General features: G+C 38.1%; 1 protein-coding gene across 1 annotated transcript in view; it reads right to left on the bottom strand.

Moving 5' to 3' along the window:
- The window catches only part of TBCD (tubulin folding cofactor D), a 497899-nt gene that overhangs the window by 92230 nt on the left and 383733 nt on the right, over positions 1-21936 (bottom strand). The window lies entirely within an intron of this gene.

The following is a 21936-nucleotide window of genomic DNA, read 5'->3' as shown; positions in this document are numbered from 1 at the left end:
GAGTTATAGTTAAACTGGAGTGAACTGAAAAAGGTATCAGAAGAGTCTTAAATAACTTAGTCCAATAGCCTCATTTTATTTATGAATAAGTAGCTTGAAAAGTTTGAAAATCGCAATACCACTTCTAGGGCAGTATCCCAAAGAAATCATACAAGTGGGAAAAATAGCAGCTCTTTTTGTGGTCATGAAGAATTGGAAATCAGGGGGATGCACATCAATTGGGGAATGGCTAAATAAGTTGTGGGATATGAATGTAATGGAATGCTACTGTGCTATAAGAAATGAGGAGCAGACAGACTTCATAATAACCTGAAAAGACTTAAATGATCTGATGCTGAGTGAGGGAAGCAGAACCAGGAGAACATTATACACGATTACAGACCCATGGTATCTGTGATGACTAACTTTGATAGACTTGGCTCTTCTCAGCAATAGAAGGTTCAAAGACAGCTCCAAAAGACTCATGGTGGAAAAAGCTATCCATATCCAGAGAAAGAATTACAGAGTCTGAATGCAGGTTGAGGCAAACTATTTGCTCTCTTTTTTCTTCCTTCTTTTTTGGTTTTGTTTCTTCTTTCTCATGATTCATTCCATTGGTTATAATTCTTCTTTACAACTTGACTATTGTGTAAATAAGTTTAACGTGAAGGTCTACGTAGAACCTATATCATATTACATGCCATCTGGGGGTGGGGGAAGGAGAGAGAGGGGGAAGAAAATTTAGAACTCAAAAACTTATGGAACGGCGTGTTGTAAACTAAAAATAAAAAATAAATTAAAAAAATTTTTAAAAATAACATTCATCAGTTAAAAAAGAAAGAAAATTTTGAAAATTATTGGACTAATAATTTAGTCAGACTAAATATAATAATAATAATAATAATAATGTATATTTAAATTTAGATAATAGCTTGCTTCTTCAGAAGATTAGTTATTACTGTACAATGTGCTTTTGGGTGCATTCATTTCATGTGATCCTCAAAAAAACCTGGAAAGGTAAGTAGTATATTATCTATATTTCTTTGTTTCCTCAACCTAGATATTATTTATTAAAATAAGTTTTATTGATACCTTTTGTTTCTACATCACAGTCATTTCCAAATATACCTCCCTACCTCCTAGGCCTCCTTGGAAAAAAAGGAAAAGAGTTAGGCAAAAAACAACTGACAAGAGTGATCACATCTGACGGTATAAAGAATATTCCATTTATAATTTCCCACTTCTGTGAATCAATTAACAAACAATTATTATTTGCCTACAATGTGCCAGGCATTGTGCAAGGCTCTGGAGATATAAATACAATGGATAAAATAATTCATACATTCTAGAAGTTTACAATCTAACAATGAGACAGTTGTAGACATTAGTGTATATAAATTAAATGTAACAAAAATAAATTCAAGGAAGTTAAATATAGTTAAGTTAAAGTTAGAGTTATAGTTAAAGAAGGCACTAGCAATTGCAGAAATTAAAGAAGGCTTCACGGAGAAGATGCTACTTGAGACGCAGCTTGAAGTTTCCTTTCCATGACACAGAGGTGAAGAAGAAGTACATCTCATGTATGAGGGATGGCCACAACAAAGTCAGCAAGTCAATAAACATTTATTAAACACTTATTATATGCCAGGCACCATGCTAAGCATTAAGGTATTAAAAAGGCAAAAGTCGAGGGGCGGAGCCAAGATGGCGGCTGGTAAGCACGGACTAGAGTGAGCTCCGTACCCGAGTCCCTCCAAAAACCTATAAAAATGGCTCTGAACCAACTCTAGAACGGCAGAACCCACAGAACAGCAGAGGGAAGCAGGGCTCCAGCCCAGGACAGCCCGGATGGTCTCTGGGTGAGCTCTATTCCACACGGAGCTGGGAGCTGGGAGCTGGGAGCTGGGAACGGAGTGGAGCAGAGCCCAGCCTGAGCGGCGTGGACGATCCAGACCAGAGGCCGGGCGGAGGGGGCCCTAGCGCCCTGAATACGTGAGCAGTTACCAGACCCCTCGACCCACAAACACCAAAGACTGCGGAGAAGGTTAGTGGGAAAAGCTGCGGGAGTGGAAGGAGTTCGCGGTTCAGCTTCCAGCCCCGGGGGCAGCGGAGGTGGGGCAGCTACAGCTGTTGTTACTTCTGGCTCCAGGCCCACCTGGTGGGGGGAATTAAGTGGCGGATCACAGCAGGGGTGCACAGCCTGCCGAAGATCTGAGCCCAGTCTGGACTGGGGGTCCTTGGGGAAGGAGGAGTGCGGCTCTGACAGAGCTGGCACCTCCCCCCCAAACGTAGAACATAGAACTCTGTAATCTACAAGCAGTCATACCCCACTGAAAAACTCAAGGGTCAAGTTAGTTGGTTGGGAATATGGCCAGGACGCGAAAACGCGCCCAGATTCAGTCTCAGACTTTGGATTCTTTCTTTGGTGACAAAGAAGACCAAAACATACAGCCTAAAGAAGACAGCAAAGTCATAGAGCCTACAACCAAAGCCTCCAAGAAAAACATGAACTGGCCCCAGACCATAGAAGAACTCAAAAAGGATTTGGAAAAGCAAGTTAGAGAAGTAGAGGAAAAATTGGGAAGAGAAATAAGAAGGATGCGAGAAAGCCATGAAAAACAAGTCAATGACTTGCTAAAGGAGACCCAAAAAAATACTGAAAAATACACTGAAGAAAACAACACCTTACAAAATAGACTAACTCAAATGGCAAAAGAGCTCCAAAAAGCCAATGAGGAGAAGAATTCCTTGAAAGGCAGAATTAGCCAAATGGAAAAGGAGGTCCAAAAGACCACTGAAGAAAATACTACTTTAAAAAATTAGATTGGAGCAAGTGGAAGCTAGTGACTTTATGAGAAATCAGGATATTATAAAACAGAACCAGAGGAATGAAAAAATGGAAGACAATGTGAAATATCTCCTTGGAAAAAACACTGACCTGGAAAATAGATCCAGGAGAGATAATTTAAAAATTATTGGACTACCTGAAAGCCATGATCAAAAAAAGAGCCTAGATACCATCTTTCAGGAAATTATCAAGGAGAACTGCCCTGATATTCTAGAGCCACAGGGCAAAATTGAAATTGAAAGAATCCATCAATCGCCTCCGCAAATAGATCCCAAAAAGAAATCTCCTAGGAATATTGTTGCCAAATTCCAGAGCTCCCAGATCAAGGAGAAAATACTGCAAGCAGACAGAAAGAAACAATTTGAGTATTGTGGAAACCCAATCAGAATAACCCAAGACCTGGCAGCTTCTACATTAAGAGATCGAAGGGCTTGGAATGCGATATTCCGGAGGTCAATGGAGCTAGGATTAAAACCTAGAATCACCTACCCAGCAAAACTGAGTATCATGTTCCAAGGCAAAATATGGACTTTCAATAAAATAGAGGACTTTCAAGCTTTCTCAGTGAAAAGACCAGAACTGAATAGAAAATTTGACTTTCAAACACAAGAATCAAGAGAAGCATGAAAAGGTAATCAAGAAACGGAAATTGCAAGGGACTTACTAAAGTTGAACTGTTTTGTTTACATTCCTACATGGAAAGATGATGAGTATGATTCATGAGACCTCAGTATTAGGGTAGTTGAAGGGAATATGCATATATATATATGCATATATATATGTTTATGTATATATATAAGTGAATGTGTATGTATGCATGTATCTATGTGTATATGTATGTATGTGTATGTATGTGTATATATATATATATATGTAAAAGAAAGAGAGCAGACACAGGGTGAGTTGAGGATGAAGGGAAGATAGCTAAAAGAAATAAAATGAAATTAAGGGATGAGAGAGTAACTTACTGAGAGAGGGAGATAGGGAGAGATAGAATGGGGTGGATTATCTCCCATAAAGGTGGCAAGAGGAAGCAGTTCTAGGAGAGGAGGGGAGTGGGCAGGTGAGGGGGGAATGAGTGAACCTTGCTCTCATCAGATCTGGCCTGAGGGGGAATACCATACATACTCAGTTGGGTATCTTACCCCACAGGAAAGAAGAGGGAGGAAGATAAAAAAAAAAAAATAAAAGGCAGGGGGATGATGGAGTGGAGGGCAGATGGGGGTGGAGGTAATCAAAACAAACACTTTGGAAAGGGGACAGGGTCAAGGAAGAAAATTCAATAAAGCGGGATGGGTTGGGAAGGAGCAAAATGTAGTTAGCCTTTCACAACATGAATATTGTGGAAGGGTTATACATAATAATACATGTGTGGCCTAGGTTGAATTGCTCAACTTCTTAGGGAGGGTGGGTGGGAAGGGAAGAGGGAAGGGAATTTGGAACTCAAAGTTTTAAAATCAGATGTTCAAAAACAAAAAAACTTTTTGTATGCAACTAAAAAATAAGATACACAGGCAATGGGGCGTAGAAATTTATCTTGCCCTACAAGAAAGGAAGGGAAAAGGGGATGAGAGGGGAGGGGGGTGATAGAGGGGAGGGCTGACTGGGGAACAGGGCAACCAGAATATACGCCATCTTGGAGTGGGGGGGGAGGGCAGAAATGGGGAGAAAATTTGTAATCCAAACTGTTGTGAAAATCAATGCTGAAAACCAAATATGTTAAATAAATAAATTGCATTAAAAAAAAAAAAAAGAAAAAAAAAAGAAAAAAAAAAAGGCAAAAGTCAGTCTCTGTCCTGAAGGAGCTAACAGTCTAAGGGGGAAGATAACAAGAAAATACACATTTTATAAACAAGGTATACACAGGAAAAATAGGGAATAGAAGGGAGAAACAAGAATGAAGAGGGGTTGGAAAATGCTTTCTGTGGAAGACAGAATTGTAGCTGCGACTGGAAAGAAACTAGGGAAGTTAAAAGGTAGAGCTGAGAAAGAAGAGTGTCCCACATAGGGACAGACAAGTAGAGAAAATGCTTCTAGCTGAGGGACAGAGTGTCTTGTTCATGGAACAGCAAAAGGTCAGTGTTACTGAACTTCCATTCAGTTCATGTTGGGGATTAGGTTATGAAGGGCTTTGAATGCCAGAGAATTTTGTATTTGATCCTGGTGGTAACGGAACCACAGGAGTCTATTGGAAGGGGGAAGGGAGTGATACAGTCAAACACGTGCTTTAAGGAAAAATCACTCTAATGGCTGTATGGAGGAGGGGAGAGATTTGAGGCAGGCAGACTATTGTATAGTCCATGCATGAGGTGATAAGGGCCTGAATCAGGATAATGGCAGCATCAGAACACAGATGCGTGATATTCAAGAGATGTTGAAAAGACTAAATCAATAGGCCTTGGCAACAGATTGGGTATAAGGGGTGAAAAGACAGTGAGGGGACAAGGATGACACCTAATATGTGAGGCTAGGGAACTGAGAGGATGGTTTTGCTCTCTATATTTTAGGGAAGTTGGGTAGGAGGAGAGGGTGTGGGGAAAAGATAGTAAGTTCAGTTTTAGATACATTGAGCTTAAGATTTTTACTGGCTATTTGGTTCACGATATCTGTAATATAGCTGGAGATAGGGAATTGGAAGTCTGAAGACAAGAAAAGGGAGGAAAGGTAGGTATGAGAATCGTCAGCATAGAAATGGTAGCTACATCTATGGGAGGAGATGAGATTGCCAAGAGGGAGAAAAGAAGAGGGCCTGGGGCAGAACCATGAGAGACATCTATAATTAGAGGGTGTGACCTGAATGAAGATCCAGCAAAGGAGACTGAAAAGTGATCTGATACACAGAAAAACCAGGAGAGAGTAGCATCCAGAAAACCTAGAAAGAAGAAATCATCAAGGAGAAAGAGATGAACACTGTTAAAATCTACAAAATAGGCCAAGAAGAACAGGACTGAGAAGAGGACATTGAGATATCCAGGGTGGATCCAAGATGGTGGGAGGAAGCATTATGGGCCTGTTCTCTAAACTTTGCCTTCCAAGAAATTTGAAAATCATGCCTCAAACTGAATTCTGGAGTAGCAGAACCAACAAAAGGTTGAGGTGAGACCTTTTTTCCAGTCCAAGACCACTGTGATGGCAAGCAGGTGGGACTTTTTGCTGTTTTTTGTTTTGGAGCGCTTCTCAGCACTAAGGCAATTAAGTGCCTTTGAGTCTTGCCTTTGTTTCAATCAAGAGTCTTTGATGACCTGCTTAAGTCATGGGAAGGCCTAGTCACATGGGTTTGAATGGCATGGTTGTGACGCCCTCTGATCCTGAAGAAGTGTATATATACTCTGAGGTTAGCATTTTGCTTGGGGCTCACTCATCGGAAGAATGTTGGTGTGGAGACTCTGGGTAGCCGTTAAAGAGCCCCCCAGCTTTGAAAATGATGTTGGTGCTTCTCTCTCTCTCTGGTAACTATGTATGTATAGCTTTGGTCAGACAGCTAGAAGCCTGTCTGTTGATCTGTGTTATTTGCTCTGTTTATATTTTCTCTGTTTGTAATTTCTGTTTGTATTCTCTCTGAAGTCCAGGGTGCTGGCTTTTCCCCCTGAACTAAGTGAATGATATATGTATGTTTAATTAAAGTAAGACTGTTAACCCCTTAAAGTTGCTCTTCTTAGAAGAGCAGATCAAAGAACTTGTGCTAGCAGCCCTCCTGTGTGCTGGTGTTATTACTGGCTTTACATCCCCAGAACAGCTGCTAGTAACATTGTTGTTACAACCACTTAGGGGGTTGGAAAGCAAGGTCTGTGAAACTGAGATGAGGACTGGCCTGGAGCACAGATGGAGGCAACACCAATTGTAAGCCTTGGAGACAGTAGGGACAGCAGCAGCAACAGCTTTAGGAAATTTAAGCCCAGAGACAGGAACAGAATTGGGCCAGGAAAACATGATTGGCAACCCCAGTGCTAGTACTAGGAGCAAGACAGGGAGTTTTTTGGAAACTCCATTGCCCATTCCCACTTCTGGGTTGTAGTTTCAGGGATGAGATGAATACTATCAGTCACAAGGGAGGAGGAATCCTGGGAAGCAGTGGCAGTCTCGGGCACATGGGAGCAGAGCACAGAAATGAGAGCAGCAACCACAGCTCTCTCCAGGTCAGACCACCCTGGAAGCACCCAAAACCTGAAAGTCCCAAAATTGGCTCCAAAAATAACAGTGTGAAAAAGCCTGAAGGACAGTGCTCCTTGACACACATGGGCACATAGAACCAAACAGAAACAGAAAGTTCAAATTAAAAAAATATGCTGGAAAATTGAGTGAACAGCAACAAAAAAGAACCTGATCATAAAAAGCTACTATGTTGACAGGGAAGATCAAGATACAAAGTCAGAAGGAAGAAAATCATGTCAAAATGGCTACAAACAAAATCTCAAAAGGAAAAAAAAATTCAATTTGCATACAAGCCCAAAAAGAATTGCCAGAAAAGCCAAAGAATCATTTTAAAAATGAAATAAGACTGGCAAAGAATAAATAAGGGAAAGAAATTAAAGCAATGCAAGAAAACTGTGAAAAGAGAATTAACAGCTTGGTAAAGGAGGCACAAAAAAATACTGAAGAAAATAACACCTGAAAAACCAGTACTGTCTAAATGGTAGAAAATAAAATAGGTAGAAAATTTCACTAGTGAAAATAACTCCTTAAAAAGTAAAATTAGCCAGAGGGGAAAAAAGGTACAAAAGCTCACTGAAGAAAATAATTCCTTAAATATCAGAATAGGGCAACTAAAAGCTAATGGTTTCATGAGACTTTAAGAAACAATAAAACAAAGTAAAAATAATGAAAAAACAGAAAATATAAAATATCTCACTGAAGAAACAACTGACCTGGAAAAAAGACAGAGGAGAGCTAAATTAAAAATTACTGGACTATCTGAAATCCATAATCACAAAGTAAAGATAGAAAAAGAAAAAGACTAGACTTCATATTTCAAGAAATTATTAAGGAAAGATGCCTTATCCTAGAACAGGGCTGTCTAACCTTAGGTTTTTATTGAAACAATAGACAATATATTTTGATTTACCATTTTAGTGAGAGCTCTGTGGTAGCTCGGCTTCACTTACTAAAGCATTTATGTAAATTTCTATGCTTGTAGGTGGGCCACATGGGGCCTGCAGGCTGCATTTTGGACAGCCCTGTCCTAGAATAAGAGGGTAAAATAGAAATTAAAAGAATACACCAATCACCATCTATAAGAGATCCCAGAATGAAAACTCACAGGATTATGATTGTCAAATTCCAGAACTCCGAGGTCAGAGAAAATATTGAAAGTAGCCAAAAAGAAACCATTAAAATATCACATAGCCATAGTCAAGAACACACAAGATTTGGCAGCTACCACAACAAAGGACCAAAGGGCATGAAATATGATATTCCAGAAGGGAAAGGAGAACTAAGACTACAAGCCAGAAGAGCCTACTCAGCAAAACTGAGTATATTCAGGGAAAATAAATGGACATTTTAAGAAATAGATGATTTTCAAGTATTTCTGATAAAAATAACAAAGATGAACAGAATAGTGGCAAAGAATCGGAAATAGAGAGGATGTCAATAAATTGGGGAATGGCTGAACAAGTGGTATAGGACTGTGATGGAACACTATTGTGCTATAAGAAATGATGAGCAGGATGCTCTTAGAAGAACATGGTAAGACTTAGACGAACGGATACAAAGTGAAATGAGCAGAATCAGTCAAACATGGTACACAGTAACAGCAGTACTGTACAACAATCAACTGTGAATGACTTAGCTATTCTCAGCAATACAAAGATCTAAGACAATTCTGAAGGACTTACGATGAAAAATGCTATCTACCTCTAGAGAAAGAACTGATGGTTTGTCAATGCAGATCAAAGAATACTTTTTTAAACTTTATTTTTCTTGGGGTTTTTGGGGGGGAGTCTTTTTCCCCCTACAAAATGACTAATATGGAAATAGGTTTTGCATGACTACACATGTATAGCTTATATCAAGTTGCTTACCTTCTCATTAAGGGGGTAGTGGAAGGAAGGAGAAAATTTGAAACTCAAAATTTAAAAAACATGTTAAAATTGTTGTTACATGTAATCAGGGGAAAAATAAAATCTTAAATTAAAATAAAAAAACAAAACCTGTGCTTATCTTTTGACCCAGCAATACTACTATTAGGTCTATATCCAAGAGATCAAAGAAAAGGAAAAAGTATCTATTTGTACAAAAATATTTGTAGCAGCCCTTTTTGCAGTGGCAAAGAATTGGAAATTGAGGGGACGTCCATCAACTGGAGAACAGCTGAACAAGTTGTGGCATATGATTGTGAAGGAATACTACTGTGATGTAAGAAATGATGAGCAGGATGGTTTCAAAATAACCTGAAAAGATTTATATGAACTCATGCGGAGTGAAAGAACTCATATAATATATATGAACTCATGCAAAATGAAGTGAGAGAAGCTAGGTGGCACAGTGTATATAGCATTCCAAGCCTGTAGTCAGGAAGACTCATCTTCCTGAGTTCAAATCTGGCTGTAGACATTAACTGTGTGACTCTGAAAAAGTCACTAAATCCTGTTTGCCTCAGTTCCTCATCTGTAAAATGAGCTGGACAAGGAAATGGCAAACGACTCCAGTATCTTGGCCAAGAAAACCCCAAATGGGGTTGTGAAAAGTTGGACATGACTGAAATGAATGAACAATAACAACAAAGTTAAGTGAGCAGAACAAGGAGAATACTGTACACAGTAACAGCAATATATTTAAATAATATTTTATTTTTTCCAATTACATGGAAAGACAAGTTTTAACATCCACTTAAAAATTTTTTTTGAGTTTTGAATTTTTTCTGTCCTTCTCTCCCCTCCCCCCTCCCTAAGGTGGTAAGCAATTTGATATAGGTTATTTGTGTGCAATTATGTAAAACATATTTCCCTATTGGTCATGTTGTGAAAGAAGAAACAAAAGGAAAAAAAGGGGGAAAAAAGTGAAAATAGTATACTTCAATCTACACTCAGACTCCATTGGTTCTTTGTCTGGAGGTGGACAGTATTTTGCATCATAAGTCCTTTGGCACGGTCTTGGACCACTGTACTGCTGAGAAGACCTAAGTCATTCATAGCTGATTATCACACATTGTTGCTGTTACTGTGTACAGTGCTCTCCTAGTTCTCCTCACTTCACTTGTAAGTTCATTGTAAGTCTTTCTAGGTTTTTCTGAATCCTGGCTTATCATTTCTTGTAGCACAATAGTATTCCATTACATTCATATACCATAACTTATTCAGCCATTCCCCACAATTGATGGGCATCCCCTCAATTTCCAATTCTTTGACACCACAAAAAGAGCTGCTAAAAATATTTGTGTATAAGTAGGTCCTTTCTCCTCATCTGCCTCCCCGCCCCCCCCTTTTTTATCTTTTTGAAATACAGAGTTAGTAGTGATATTGCTGAATCAAAGGGGATGCATAGTTTGATTGCCCTCTGGACACATAAAATTTAAAACTTATGGAAGTTCATTTATGGAAGTGAATGTTGAAAACTAAAAACAAACAAATTAACTTATTAAAAAAAATGCTTGGAAGGATTCACTTGTGAACCCATCTGGTACTGGGATTTTTATTTAGGGAGTTTAATGTTGATTTGTTCAATTGCTTTCTCTAAGATAAGGTTATTCAAATAATTTGTTTCCTCTTCTTTTCATCTGGGCAATTTACATTTTAATAAATATTCACCTATTTCACTTAGAGTTGTCAGATTTACTGGCATATAACGGGCAAAATAATTCCTAATAACTGCTTTGATTTTGTGAGAGACTGGTAAAAGTTAGGGAAAGCTATGTTTCCATAGAAGAGTTAATTAAGTTCCACAGAATAATTAATGAAGTGTCCGCTTGAACAAAGAAGGGAGTAAAAATTAACCAGGATGAGGGTCCCCAGACAATCAGAATAAAGTTTGCGGTTTTGCAAAAACCACAGATTCAGGATGTTAGGAAAACTGGTCTAAATCAGCCAGAGAATGGTCAGGGTTGAAGAGAAAACTGGGTCAAATGGCTGCCATGCATGCTTAATTGGCTAACTGGATATTACCTTACACACCCACAGAGAGGAGTTTTCCACCATTTTTGAACATGGCATGTGTGTTGAGGTGGGGGCAACACACCACGGAGTTGCATGTGGGGGGCGTGTAGGGAAGGTTGTAACCCAGAAGGGAGCAGACCAATCTGTTCTCTGAAGGGAGGTACTGAGCTGATGGTGCATCAATCTTCATCATTCTAACAGAATAAAGTTGTCTTACTCCTATAATCCCCACTCCCTCTTCCTAAAGAAGGGTGGAGTCCACTCCTGGCCAGGAATGTAAGCCCAATTACTTTGGATTCCTCAATAATAATAAATTGCCCTTGATACCTGAATTTCAGTGTCAAGCGTACTTCTAACAATTTCCTTTTCATTGGTGGTGAATTTACCCTTTTCATTTTTGATATTGGTAATCTGGTTTTCTTCTTTCTTTTCTTAATCAAATTAACCAATGGTTTATCTTTCTGTTTGTTTGTTTCATAAAACCAGCTCCTAATTTTATTTATTATCTCAATAGTTTTCTTACTTTCACTTTTATTAATCTCACCTTTGATTTGCAGTATTTCCAATTTGGTATTTAATTGAAAGTTTTTAATCTGTTCTTATTCCATTTTTTTAGTTGCATGCCCAATAAATTGACCTAGTTTTTCTCTATTTTATTGATGTATTTAAAGATATAAATTTTCCCCTGCTCCCACTTTGATTGAGTTGCATAAATTTTGGTATATTGTCTCACTGTCATTTTCTTTAGTGAAGTTATTGATTATTTCTATGATCTGTTCTTTGACCCAACCATTCTTTATTCTTTAGGATTAGATTAATTTCCAATTAATTTTTATCTTTCCACTTTCCTCTATATAGTGTAACTTTTATTGCATTATGATCTGAAAAGGAAGCATTTAATACTTCTGCCTTTCTACATTAGACTGTGAGGCTCTTATGCCCTAATGCGTGGTCAATTTTTTTTGTGCCATGTACCACTGAAGTAACAGCAATATTTTAAGAACGATCAACTATGAAAGACTTAGCTACTCTGATCAAGACAATGATTCAAGGTAATTCCAAAAGACATACAATGAAAAATATCCACCTTGAGAGAGAATAGATGAACTCTGAATACATCTTAAAGCACATTTCCTTTTATTTTCTTTACTTTTTTTGTTTTCTTTTGTTTTCTTTTGCAATGTGGCTAACATGGAAATAAGTTTGTCATGACTTCACATGTATAGTCAATATCAAACTGCTTGCCTTCTCAAGGAGGGGGAGTTGAGGGAGGGATGGAGAGAATTTGAAACACAAAATTTTTTAAAATTATTGTTTAAAAAATTTATATGTAATTGGGAAATACGTAACCAAAATACTTGTGTATGCATATGTACATACATGTGTGTATAGTGTGTGTACATATATACATACATGTGTGTATATGTATATGTGTGTGTGTGTGTGTGTGTGTGTATAAGTCCACCTGTAGACACAAATGCAGCATATGGTGGGATTGATCCAAAGCTGACACTTGACAGGGTGCAATCAGCAATATGATGAAGGGGTCGAGAAGAGGACAGCGTATAGCTGAACTTGTTAACCAAGATGTCAAGATGGGGAAAAGAGGAGAATGACCACTACAGAGGAGATGTCTTGGGAAGAGAACTGAGGGGTCAAGGGACTGGGTTAATGTGTGAGTTAAGTAAAGTAGGGTGTGGTAAGGGAAGACGGAGGGAGAGAAGGAAAATTAATACATTACGGTTAGATAAAGAGATATATGATATCTCTTTGTATATGGGGATTTTTGTACAAGGAGGTCATGTATTTGGGGATGATGGCAAGATCAAAGGTATGATCATCTATGTATAGGCCTGGGGTGATGTAGAGGGGTAGGTCAAGGGAAGTGAGTAGGCTGAGGAACTGAGTGGTTAGGGCATTGAGGGAGTGTATGTTGAAGTTCCCTAATATGAGGGAGGAGTTGGGGAGGAGAGAACAATTATAAGCCAGGTAACGAATTCACTGAGGGAGGAAGGGAAGTCACCTACAACTATTATAGGTCAGGTAACAAATTCACTGGAGGAGGAAGGGAAGTCAGAAGTCTATAGACAATAGCTACCAGGATTTTGATTGGGTGGCAAATGTGAGTAGCATGAATCTCAAAGGAGGAAAGGTTACTAAGTGATGGAGAAAGGGGGTGAACCTGAAAATAGCAATGGGAAGCAAGGAATATTCCTACTCTCCAGCACTGACCAATGAACCAAGAGGAATAAATGAAGGTGTAATCAATCCTGGAAAAGGTGGCTAGAGAGGCTGTTTCCTTAAGAAAGAGCAGGTTTCAGTGATTGCTAGAAGATGGAAAGAGGGGAAAAGGAAAAGATTTAGGATGAAAGGAAGTTTGTTGCCTATGGAACAAATTCCAAAGGGCTATTCCAGAGGATACAGTGAAAGGGGTGAGTGGCATTTGGTGACAACTTTGGGGTGACAGGGCTAAGGGGGATGGGAATAAAGAATTCGGAGATGGGGGTTGGGGAATGGGATTTGGATGATGATCTATAGGGTTTAGAATTACTGAGACATATAGGTTTTCAACAAGTGCAAAAATGTTCACCATCAAGTGGAAGGTGCCACTCCTCTTTACAGAGAAGGCTGGAAATCAGGCAGAAGACAAGTGTAGTATGAGACGAAAAGCATGTGGTCAGATGGGAGGCCTTATTTCATTACTCCTCTTCCCTCTAAAGGCTAGGAGTGTAACTCAAGCCTGCACAGCCAGAGATGGATGTACCATTCTCCAGTGACTTTCTTCTTTCTCTTCTTTCAAGGGACAAGCACAGCAGACAATAGAAGAAAAGGGTGCTCATCTTTGTGGTGGAGGCTCTTCACCTCCTGTGCTGTCAGTAGAATGCAGAAGCTGCCTTACTCTGGTACAGATGAAAGTCTCACCCCACCCCTAGAAGATTTCCTTCAGGGGAAAAATGCAGGAAGTGGAAGGCACACAGTCAGAGGAAGGTGTAGCTCCTCTTCTCACCAGAGGCTTGGAAAATCAGGTGGGTTCAGCAGGAAATGAAAGTTTGGGGAGCGGAATGATATCTCATAGGAACTAATGCTGCCTTCCCCCAGGGCACACAGGTAGCAGGAAACAAAAGGTGATGGGAGAGATAGTATCTTGTGTGGGAAACAGAGAAAGCCAGTTCGACAAGATTACTGAAAGAGTGGGAGTACTGAGGCTGGAAAAATAGGCTGGGGGTCAGGTTGTGAAGAGCTTTAAAAGCTAAATAAAGGATTTTGTATTTTATCTAAGAGTTTATTGAAGTTTGGAATTTAATAAATAGTGGAGGGCAATGGTCAGAGTTTAAGAAAAATCACATTGGCAGCAGTATGGAGGATGACTGGAATGAGAAGTGACTTGAAGCAGGGAAAACAACTAGGAAACCAATGTAAAAATTTAGGTGAGGGGCAACAAGAGTCTTAATTAAAATGTTGTTTGTGTCATTAGAAAAAGAAGTCAGATGATAAAGATGTTGCAAAGATAAAAATGGGAAGATCTGGCAATTGATTGGTGGGGGTGAGGAAGAGTGAAGAGTTCAAAAGAATACCATGGTTATGAACATGAAAAATTGGCAGTAGTGCCTTTGACAGAAAAGGGAATGTTTTATATTTTCCTATATTTTAATCAGTTAGCCAACACTTATTTATTGGGTCATCCAGTAGTTATATTCTGATGCCTGATCATAGCAAAGAGGCTTTGGCTCTCAAATGCTCTTGTAGTAAGATGAAACTCTGGTAGGCACTATCCAAGGGCAGGCTTCATGCGATGGACTAAGTATTTTTATATGAAAAAAACAGTCTAAATAAATTTGGAGAGACTCAACAGAAAGCAAGTAGCAAGTAGTCACCATAACTCATAAAGATAGTTTACAAAGGCTTGAAAGAAATTATGATCTACATCAGATCGATGGGGTACCCACAACATAAATGACATCTGCATTGTATAGTAGCAAGTGTTGGATTTACAATCAGTTATAGGATCAAATACCAGCTCTGCCAATTATAACAACCTGTGGGACCACAGGCAAGATACTTCATTTCCCTGCAAATCAGTTTCTTCACTTGTAAATTGAAAGGGTTGGACTACAAAATTTTTGAAGTCTCTTCCAGCCCAGCTTATGATCCTATCATTCCTACAATTCATAATGCAATGTAAGAAATACTTGTGCACTTACTATGTAGTCTGCTGGTTTTTATTCATTGTGAGGGAAACTATAGCACAAGAAATGATGTCTGACCTCAGAAGGGCACCAATTTGGTTGACAAAACAATTTTTCACATTCATAAAATAATTTATTAACTATATTAACTGTACATGCTTTTAAATTTCAAAGAAGGAAGAGGTTAAAGATGACTGAGGAAAGTCTTCGTGGAAAAAATATAGGACGCAGCATGCTGGAGTGCAAAGAGCAGTGGATTTGTAGTCAGAAGAATTGAGTTCAAATCTCAACTCTGATAGTTAATGCTTGTTTAATTATAAGGGTCATCCCTCTACCCTTCCCCTCCCTAGGTCTTGCTATCCTCACTGGCAAATAAGGAGATTAAACTAAGTTATTCCTAAGGGCCTGTCCAGCACTAAATATTAATATCCTAATACTTGAGTTGAGTGACAGAATACCAGAATTTCAGAATTGGAAGTGACTTCATTAGCCATTGAATGATAAATCATTATAGAAGATCTTCCATATTACAGTGTAAGCCCAGCTCTCCCTTCCCCCTTCCCTGCCCTGCAGACCTGTAGACTCTCCAGCTTGGAGACTGACAGGCCCCTAATAAAGAATAAGAATGAATCCTTCAGACATTCCTCTTCGGCTTGGAGACTGATAGGCCCTGAACAAAGAACAGGAAATATTTCTGAAACTGCTTTTTTGAGGACCTAGCCAGTTCTCAAAAACAAAATGACTGACAGGATCTTCCCCTCCCGAGGGCAGTGGCTACCCTCTCTGGCAGAGAACATCCGGGACAGTTAGCAGTAAGTCTTCCTTGTTCAGGACACTATAAAAGTCACCACTTGGGACAGGCACATTGAAACCTCACACACGGAAAGGACGCTTTGCCTGGGATTACGTTCAGAAGGACCAACCAAGGAGGCTGTAAAAGGGGTTCCCCAGCTTTGGAGAAGCCTTGGGTGCAGGTTCTGAATGTGAAGTGTATATTGTATGTTGTGTGTGTGTCCTTTGTTGTTGTCGCTCTGTTTGTAGAAAAGAGAGGGATTCCCCAGCTTGGAGAAACCTGGGGTGGCAGTTTGCCTCTGAACAGGTGTTGCCTCCGTGTGTCTCTGTCTCTTTGTCACTGCATTAACTGTGTAGTAGGAATTGTTAAATAATGTGGTTGCGGGTTAATAGAGTATTTCCCCTGTCTTTCAATAAAAAAAACTTTATTCTGTTGGGAGTGTGTCTTATTGCCAGTGCGAATCCAAATCCGAACCTAACCTAACTTAACTGAACAGCCATCTATACCAATCCATAACTAATAACCTTTTCTATAACACACTCAACAAGCCAGATGTTCAATAAACTCCCAAGGTACTTTATTCTTATTCTGGATAACTCAGACACTTACTAGCTGTGTGATTCTGGGTAAGTCACTCTGTCTGCCTCAGTTTCTTCATCTATAAAACGGGAATGATAATAGCCCTTACTTCCTAGGGTTGTTGTGAGGATAAAGTGAGACCGTATTTGTGAAGCATTTTGCAAGCCTCAAAGTATTATATAAATGCAAGCTATTATTATTGTTCCTGGAAATTATACTAATTATTTGGCCACCATACCACGTCGATTTTGAGGTCCACCAAAACTCTCAGACGTTCTTGAGACAAACCACTTTAAGCAATACTTCCCCAATCTTGTATTTGTAAAGTATATTTTTAAACCAAAGTATATGACTTTACATTTAACCCTCTAAATTTCATCTTTAGTTTCAAACCTAGACTGTCAAGATTTTTTAACATCCTGTAATTCAGATTCTTTCACTCAGCATATTCCTCCCAACACTGCGTCATATACAAAATTGAAAAGCTCGCCATCTACACCTTCATCCTAGTTAATGGAAAAAAAAAATGTTAAACAGTCCAAGGCCAACCAAAAACTCTGGGATATTCCACTAGATAATTCCTTCCAAGATGACAGTGAATCATTTGTGACTACTCTGTGAGTCCAGTAATTCAATCAGTTCTAATCTATTTATAATTGTGCTATCAACTAGCCAACATCTCACTACCTTTTCTTTTCTTTTTATTTATTTTTTATTTACAGTTTAAAACACTGAGTTCCACAAATCTTTAAGTTCCAAATTTTCTCCCCTTCCCCCTCCTCCCCAAGATGGCATATAATCCAATACAGGTTCACCATATACCTTCACATTAAACTTATTTACACAATAGTCAAGTTGTAAAGAAGAATTATAACCAATGGAATGAAGCATGACAGAAGAAATGAAACCAAAAAAGAAGAAAAAAAAAGAGAGAGCAAATAGTTTGCCTCAGTCTGCATTCAGAATCCATAATTGTTTCTCTGGATGTGGATAGCTTTTTCCATCATGGGTCTTTTGGAGTTGTCTTAGAACCTTGCATGGTGAGAAGAGCCAAGTCAATAAAACTTAGTCACCACAGATAGTGTGGCTGTAATCATGTATTAATGTTCTCATAGTTCTGCTCTCCTTACTCAGCATCAAATCATATAAGTCTTTCCAGATGATTATGAGGTCAGTCTCCTCATTTCTTATAGCAATAGTATTCCATTACATTCATACACAAAAACTTGTTTAGCCATTCCCCAATTGATGTGCATCCCCTTCATTTCCAATTCTCTGCCACCACAAAAAGAGCTGCTATAAATATTTGTGTAGATACTGGTCTATTTCCCCATTACATGATCTCTGGGATATAGCCCTAGAAGTAGTATTGCTGGGTCAAAGGGTATGCACATTTTTATAGCCCTTTGGGCATACTTCCAAATTGCCCTCCAGAATGGCTGGATCAGTTCACAACTCCACCAACAATGTAACACAGCGTTCTTATTTTCCCACATCTTCTCCTGCATTTATCATTTTCCTGTTTTTTCATGTTAGCCAATCTGACAGGAGAGATATGGTACTTAAGAGATGTTTTGATTTTCATTTCTCTAATCAATAGGGATTTACAGCATTTAATAATAGATATCTTTAATTCCTTCCTCTGAAAACTGCCTGTTCATATCTGTTGACCATTTATCAACTGGGGAATGATTCGTATTCTTATAAATTTGACTCAGTTCCCTGTATAGTTTAGAGGTGAGGCCTTTATTAGAGCGGCTGGTTATAAAGATTTTTTCCCAATTTTCTGCTTTCCTCCTAATCTTTGTTGCATTGACTTTGTACAAAAAATTTTCAATTTAACATAATCAAAATGATCCATTTTGCATTTTCTAACACACTCTCTCTCTTGTTCGGTCATAAATTCTTCCCTTCTCTACAAACCTGACAGGTGAACTATTTCTTGCTCTCCCAAAGTGGTTATAGTATCAGCCTTTATATCTAAATTATGAATTTATGTTGGTACATGGTATAAGGTATTAGTCAATGCCCAGTTTCTGCCATACTATTTTCCAGTTTTCCCAGCAGTTTTTGTGAAATAGTGAGTTCTTCACCCAGAAACTGGACTCTTTGTGTTTCTCAAAGAATAGATTGCTATAGTCATTGACTACTGCATCTTGTGTACTTAACCTATTGCACTGATCCACCACTCTGTTTCTTAGCCAGTACCAAGTAGTTTTGATGATTCCTCTTTTATAACACAGTTTATTATCTGGTATAGCTAAGCCACCTTCCCTAGCACGTCTTTTCATTAATTCCCTTGCTATTCTGGACCTTTTGTTCTTCCAGATGAATTTTGTTATTATTTTTTCTAGCTCTATAAAATAATTTTTCATAGTTCGATTGGTATGGCACTAAATAAATAAATTTAGGTAAAATTGTCATTTTTATTATATTAGCTCAGCCTAGCCATGAGCAACTGATGTTTTTGCATTTATTTAGATCTGGCTTTATTTGTGTGAAAAGTGTTTTTATAATTGTGTTATCATATAGGTCCTGGGTTTACAGGTAGACTCCCAAATATTTTATAGCGTCTACAGTAACTTTAAACGGAATTTCTCTATCTCTTGCTGTTGGGCTTTGTTAGTAATATATAGAAATGCTGAGGATTTATGTGAGTTTATTTTATATCCTACAACTTTGCTAAAACTATTTATTATTTCAAGTAGTTTTTTACTTGATTCTCAAAATCATCATATCATCTGCAAAGAGTGATAACTTAGTTTCTTCTTTGCCTATTCTAATTCCTTCAATTTCTTTTCCTTCTCTTACTGCTAAAGCTGACATTTCCAGTACCAAATTGAGTAACAGGGGTGATAATGGACATCCTTGTTTCACCCCTGATCTTACTGGGAATGCATCTAGCTTATCTACGTTACATATTACATGCTTGCTGATGGTTTTAGGTAGATGCTATCTATCATTTTAAGGAAGACACCATTTACTCCTATGCTTCCTAGTGTTTTTAATAGGAATGAGTATTGTATTTCGTCAAAAACTTTTTCTGCATCTGTTGAGATAATCATATGGTTTCCGCTAATTTTGTTGTTGATATGATCAATTATGCTGATAGTTTTCCTAAAATTGAACTAGGCTTGCATTCCTGGAATAAATCTTACCTGGTCATAGATTCTAGTGATAAGTTGCTGTAATCTTTTTACTAATATTTTATTTAAAATTTTTGCATTTATAATCATTAGGGAAATTGATCTATAATTTTCTTTCTCTGTTTTGACTCTTCCTGGTTTAGGTATGAGTACTATATTTGTGTCATAAAAAGAATTTGGTAGGACATCTTCTTTGCCTATTTTCCCAAAAAGTCTATAAAGTATGGGAATTAATTGTTCTTTAAATGTGTGATAGAATTAGCTTGTAAATGCATCTACCCCTGGAGATTTTTTCCTAGGGAGTTCATTGATGGCTTGTTCAATTTCTTTTCTGAGATGGGGTTATTCAGGTATTTTACATCCTCTTTTGTTTATCTGGGCAATTCATATTTTTGTAAATATTCATCCATTTCCCTAAGATTATCAAATTTATGGGCATACAACTGGACAAAATAATTCCCAATTATTGCTTTAATTTCCTCTTCATTGGAGGTGAATTCAATCTTTTCATTTTTGATACTGGTAATTTGGTTTTCTTCTTTATTTTTTAAATCAAATTGACCAAAGATTTATCAATTTTATGGGATTTTTCATAAAACCAGCTCTTTATTTATTAGTTCAATAGTTTTCTTTATTTCAATTTTATTCATCTCTCCTTTGGTTTTCAGTATTTCTAATTTCTTATTTAATTGGGTATTTTCAATTTGTTCTTTTTCTAGCTTTTTCAGTTGCATGCCCAATTTATTGATCTCCTTTTTCTCTATTTTATTCATGTAAGCATTCAGAGATATAAAACTTCCCCTAAGACCTGTTTTCACTGCATCCCATAAGTTTTGATATGTTGTCTCACTACTGTCATTCTCTTGAATGAAATTATAGATTGTTTCTGTGATTTGTTGTTTGACCCACTCATTCTTTAGGATTAGATTATTTAGTTTCCAATTAGTTTTTAGTCTATCTTTCTATGGTCCTTTATTACAAATAATTATTATTGCATCATGATCTGAAAAGGATGCACTGACTATTTCTGCCTTTCTCCACTGGATTGTGAGATACATGGTCAATTTTTGTGTATATGCCATGCACTGCTGAAAAAAAGGTATATGTCTTTCTATCACCATTCAGTTTTCTCCACTGGTCTATCATACCTACCTTTTCTAATATTCTATTCACCTCCTTAACTTCCTTCTTGTTTATTTTGAGGTTAGATTTATCAGGTTCAGAGAGGGGGAGGTTGATGTCCCCCACTAGTATATTTTTGCTGTCTATTTCTTCCTGTAACTCCCTTAACTTCTCTAAGAATCTGGATGCTGTACCACTTGGTGCATAGATGTTAAGTAATGATATTACTTAGTCGTCTGGTGCCTTTTAGCAGGATATAGTTTCCTTCCTTATCTCTTTTAATTAGATCTCTGCTTTTGTTTTGCTTGAGATTAGGATTGCTACTCCCCCCCCCCCCCCCCCCCCCCCCCCCCGCTTTCTTTACTGCAGCTGAAGCATAATATATTTTACTCCAGCCTTTTACCTTTACCCTGTGCATATCCCCATGTTTCAAATGTGTTTCTTATAAACAACATATTGTGGGAGTTTGGTTTTTAATCCATTCTGCTATCTGCCTCCCTTTTATGGGAGAGTTAATCCCCATTCACATTCACAGTTATCACTACTATCTGTGTCTTTTTTTTTCTGTCCTATTCCCCCCTCCCCATTTATGCTTTATTTCTCCCTTCTCCCTTCCCCTCCTCAAAAGAGTTTTGCTTTTGACCACCACCTCCCTCAATATTCCCTCCCTTCAGCCCCACTCACCTTATTCTTTTCCCTTACTACCTCTTCCCTCCCTTGTATCTACCCCGCCTTTTCTTTCCCCTTTCCCCTCCTACTGCCTACAGAGCAAGTTTGATTTACATACTCAACAGAGTATGTTATTCCCTCCTTGAACCAAATCAGATGAGAATAAAGCTCAAACACTGCTCTTCTCCCTCCCTTCTTTCCCTCTACTATGTTTTTGTGCCTCTTCATGTGATATAATTTACCCTTTTCTGCCTTGTCCTTATGTCTTCTCCCATTAATCTCTTTACATCCCTTAATTAAGTTTTCTATCATCACATCAGTTAATTCATACCCATACCATCTCTCTATGTATATCACGTTTAGATGTCATCCTAACTATACCATTTTCGAGATTAACAAATATCATCCTCCCATACAGGGGTAAACAATTTGCCCTTGTCGAATAGCAAGGTTTTTTCCTTTCTTTTTTTTCCCCGTTTCCCTTTTCATGCCTCTCTTGAGTCTTGTATTTGTAGATAAAATT

This window comes from Trichosurus vulpecula, chromosome 7, assembly GCF_011100635.1.
Source record: "Trichosurus vulpecula isolate mTriVul1 chromosome 7, mTriVul1.pri, whole genome shotgun sequence".
Classification (NCBI taxonomy): Eukaryota; Metazoa; Chordata; class Mammalia; order Diprotodontia; family Phalangeridae; genus Trichosurus; species Trichosurus vulpecula.
Note: the sequence above shows the minus strand (reverse complement) of the source record. Positions and strands in the feature narration are given on the sequence as shown.